This window comes from Scyliorhinus torazame, chromosome 17 (genome assembly GCF_047496885.1).
Source record: "Scyliorhinus torazame isolate Kashiwa2021f chromosome 17, sScyTor2.1, whole genome shotgun sequence".
Lineage (NCBI taxonomy): Eukaryota > Metazoa > Chordata > Chondrichthyes > Carcharhiniformes > Scyliorhinidae > Scyliorhinus > Scyliorhinus torazame.
In genome coordinates this window covers 77,910,388-77,915,494 of record NC_092723.1, presented here as the reverse complement: position 1 = coordinate 77,915,494, position 5,107 = coordinate 77,910,388, and positions in this window count along the sequence as shown.

Here is a 5,107-nt window from a genome sequence, read left to right as displayed (position 1 = left end):
GGACTTGCTTGGGGTAGGAGGACAGCTTCCCACTTGGCCCTCCTTTTTACCCTTGTGAGTGGGGGCTGCAGACAGTCAGCCCTGCTGACCTCGGAGGTTCCGTGATTCCTCCGGTTCTGTGGTGGTCCTGGATCGGGTCAGGGGTCTCCCATGCTTCTCCCAACACACTGCCTCGGAGTGTCCATACTTATTACAGTGGCTGCAATGCTTCCCACTGTCTTCTGGTCTGTCTCCTTTCTGTGGGGCCCCGCAATCCCTCGCATGGTGCCCTTGCCGGCCACAATTGTGGCAGGTCAGTTTCGGCTTGGCCCAGTTCCCGTTACTGGGGGTTGCTACTCTTTCTGGTCTTGCTCTGACCTGGGACGTCTCCTCTACCTGTACCCCGCTAGCCCACTCTACCAACTCGTCGTAATCCTGGGACATAATCACTCCCATTTTTAGGATAGCCTGGTGGGCAGTAGAGAGTCCATTTTTAAAAGCTTGGATGAACGCCCGAGCCCCACGGCATGGGTTCCCTTGCCCTGAGCACTCTTGGTACACGTGGAACAATCGTTCCCCGTATTCAGAAGCTCCTTCCCCTTTCTGCTGTCTTGTGGTAGTGACCTTGCTCCAGGTAGTGGGAGCGTTCCCTAACACTCTCTGGATTTCCATTTTAAATTGGGCGAAGGGGGTCTTGTTGTGCATCTATCTCTGCTGTTAAAGCGACGGCATGTGTCCACTGTCCCCCATTATAATCCTGGGCTGCAGGAGAGGCGGGTCCGCCAGCTACCTGCCTCCACTTATCTGCTGGACAGGCTGCCCTGACCAGCTGGTGAACGTCTCTTAGGTGTAACAGGTGTCCTACCCAGATTGTGTCTAATTCTTCCCAGAATTTGGTGTTTGCACTTCTAGGTTGTAATTTGCCCAGGAAAGCCATTATCTGCTGTCTCTCACCTGGGGTAAAGGGTTTATAATTCGCTTTTGGCTGCGCCTCTGTTCCCCCTCGGGTTACTGGCGCTAAATTGTATTCTAACGCACCCCACCCTGCCGGAGGGGCGGTTGGCCTATGCTGTGTGGGCTCGTAAGGGGGTAGGGGATCAGTTTTCCCGCTCCCTTGTTGTTCTCGCAACACGTGGTTGTGTTTCTCCAATTCCCTTACTCTAGATTCTAATTCCCTGATCTTCTCTTTGTCTTCCTTCCACTTTTCAGTAGAGGTGCCTACTTGTTCAATTAGTCCTGCTAACTGATGTACTAACATTATCCCTATCTTTTTAGTCTTGTTTTTCTTCTCTTTGTCTATCCAACCCCTCTGTTGTTCTAAGGTCTGGGAAGTGTCCCAGCCGTCCTTCTTCATCGTTTTTATCAACACTTGTTTGTCTGTCATATATGTCTCGATAAGAGAACCTGCAGATCCTTTTTATATCATTGCCTGCCATCTCGCAGACTTCAATACCCCCGGTTACTATGAGTAAAGTATGCTCTCTACTGGAGGGACTTCTCTACCCCCCAGCCACTATTACTACCCTAACACCGTCTGTACGGCATCAGCTGCCTCCTAGCAAAGTGTGCTCTCTACTGAAGGGACTTCACTACCCCCCAGCCACTATTACTATTCCAGCGCCGCGCTGTCGCTACCGTCTCTCAGGGTTTGACTTATACTCTCAGTGTCCACTATTACCACCTCGGCAACGTGCTTCTCCACCGGAGTTTGGCTCTAGGACAGAGTTGATCAGCTCCTTTTCCGCACCGCTAATAAGACATTGGACAGCCCAGTACCCAACTTATGCTCTACTTTCATACAAGAACTCTGCGTTTGTTCGCCACTACAGAGTTCGGGGTTAGCCGATTTCTGCCACTTGTGCTTCACAATCCTTAGTGCCTTTGGTGCCTCAATACCCACTTCAAATCCTGACCTTCGCGTGGGAGATTCCTCCTCTTGACAGCCAGTCTAAGGCTGGGCGTTTGGGGCAGCACTACCTTGTCCGTTTGTTGATCAGCACAAGCCACAAATCCTTAATACTATCAGCAGTTAGTACCAAATCTGATCTATTATCATGTCACTATACAGTCAAGACTTATATCACTATGCTTATCACTATAGGTACCTTATTTTAAACTGCACCTTTTGATCTGTCTGACTCCTGCAGATTCGAAACGATCTTTACCCCGGCTTTCCGATCAAGGCCTTCGATCGGAACTCACCAGAAATAAGACCCTGCCAGACTACGCGAATATGTTGTGGGAAAAATCAACCACTTCAAGAGTCAGGTTTGCTGTGATCAGATAAATGCAGTTTTATTGTTACATGAAGCTTCGGGAGAAAGCGTATGTACCCCGCGGTACAGTAGCCAGCCTTTCTCTCGGTTTGAATGGCAGTCATTCATTTTATACTTTGGGTTCACAATGAGCCCAGATACAAAACAATTATCACCTTATCTTTAAATATTTTATAGATTGTACATCGCTATTTGTAAGCATTTTGCCATTTACACATGGCCACAGTCAAAGAGGTCCAACAGGCCACAGGCAGCAGGAAGGTAGTATCATTTGTCCCTTTGTTTTAGGAAATGGCCCAAGACATTCGTATTAGCATATCATTGTGTACACCTTGGCTGAAGTCAGCTTTATTCAAGTGGGGTCCCGCATTTATGTATTTCTTAATCTTCCTTTGTCCTGTATCTGTTCTAATGGCACCCCGCTGGACTCCAGGCACCAGTTATGTCTGCTTTATTCTCTGTGTCTCCATCTTGTGTGCCAAGCAGCCATCTTCTGCGCCAAGTGCCCTTTTAAACCATTTCCCACTTCAATACTTATCAAGGACACACAGTAGCTGTTCCTTGAACAAGCTCCATATTTCCATTGTGCCCATCCCCTGCAGTTTTCCTCTCCATCCGATGCATCCTAAGTCTTGCCTCATCGTATCATAATTGCCTTTCCTCCAGATATAACTCTTGCCCTGCGGTATATACCTATCCCTTTCCATCACTCAAGTAAACATAATCGAATTGTGGTCACTCACCAAAGTGCTCACCTACCTCCAAATCTAACACCTGTCCTGGTTCATTACCCAGTACCAAATCCAATATGGCCTCGCCTCTCGTTGGCCTATCTACATACTGCGTCAGGAAACCCTCCTGCACACATTGGACAAAATCGGACCCATCTAAGGTACTCGAACTATCGCATTTCCAGTCAATATTTGGAAAGTTAAAGTCCCCCATAACAACTACCCTGTTACTTTCGCTCCTATCCAGAATCATCTTTGCAATCCTTTCCTCTACATCTCTGGAACTTTTCGGAGGCCTATAGAAAACCCATAACAGGGTGACCTCACCTTCCCGGTTTCTAACTTCAGCCCATACTACCTCAGTAGACGAGTCCTCATCAAACGTTCTTTCTGCCACCGTAATACTGTCCTTGACTAACAATTCCACCCCTCCCCCTCTTTTACCATCTTCCCGGAGCTGAAATATCTAAACCACTGCACCTGCAACAACCATTCCTGTCCCTGCTGTATCCATGTCTCAGAGATGGCCACAACATCGAAGTCCCAGGTACCAATCTATGCCGCAAGTTCACCCACCTTATTCCGGATGCTCCTGGCATTGAAGTAGACACACTTTAAACCACCTTCCTGTCTGCCGGTGCACTCCTGCAACTTTGAAACCTTACTCATGACCTCACTACTCTCAACCTCATGTGTACTGGAGCTACAATTCAGGTTCCCAATTCAGGTGTTGCGGAACCAGGGAGGCTTCAGAAGAACTTAGATGGCTGGGAGTGTGGGCAAAGAACTGGCAGATGGACTACAATGTGGAAAAGTGTGAGGTAGGAAGAATAGTGGCATAGACCATTACCTAAATCTGGAAAAGCATCGAAAATCTGAAGCACAAAGGGATTCTCTTAAGGTTAACATGCAGGTTCAGTTGGTATTTAGGAAAGCGAATACTGAAAGAGATACTGCTGAGGCTGTATAAGGCTCTGGTTAGACCCCATTTTGAATATTGGGAGCAGTTTTGGGCCTTGTATCAAAGGAAGGATGTGCTGGCCTTGGAGGAGGTCCAGAGATTCACAAGAATGATCCCAGGAATGAAGGGCTTGTCATATGAGGAGCGTCGTATTAGTATAACTTTTGAAACCTTTAGCCCTTAGCTTGTAATGGCCCTGGAGGTATACAATCCGTCTTTTAAGTTTAACCAGGAGCAAAGTTAACCTGTGTACCTCTTAAAATTGCTGGTGAAGTGTTCACAGAACTTTGAACACATTGCCTGCTTGCCTTAAACTGTTATACTAATACGACACACATGGGGTCTAGGTTTAATAGCTGTAGTTTCTGAAAGTATCTTTTCTGTCTGGGAAGAGGTTAAATAAGTGTCTATAACTTTTTGTTTTTGATAAAATTGACCCATAATTTTATAGCCTGTGAGATTATTTTCTTGATTTCTGGTCTTGCTACATTAGATGTTGAATTATAAAAGCACACTTCAGTTCATAAGCAAAGGCTCACTTACAGAAGTTAATGCTCAGCTTAAGAAATATCAGAGTCAAAACCCCCAGGATCTTAAATGCTCTGTTGGGTGGACTAGTTGGGTCTTTTGAGGTGATATCAAAACCAGAAAATATCTGGCAAGGATTTAAAAAAGTCACAAAATTGTTAGTTCTGAATTGTTAGAACAATACTGGTTGTAGTAACCCGAGACTGAATCATAGCTTTCAGTGAACTAACTGGGCTGGTGTAGTAAGAGATTCTGCCAGTTTTCTTGAATTAGAACCATTAGGCCTAATTTTAGACTGTCCCAATAGCCGATGCAGCTCATGCATTGACCAGCTGTTGCAAATTGAAACCAGATCTGGCATAAATCTCCTGAGCCACATTAGGTTAATTCCCACTAAGTATTCAATTACACCAATTCCTGCTCTGGCAAAGTCGAGGAGTTAACTCACGAGTTTTATTTTAATGAACGAAGAGCAGTGGATGTTAACAAGTGGTTGGTAAGGTACCATACAATATAGCAAAATTGAAACACACAAGGGACAATTAGCAGCACGTGCATAGGAAAGCTGGGAGGTCAAAAGCTCTGACATTCCATCCACAAGCGGGTAACATTCTGAAGCCAACGCTGACCTT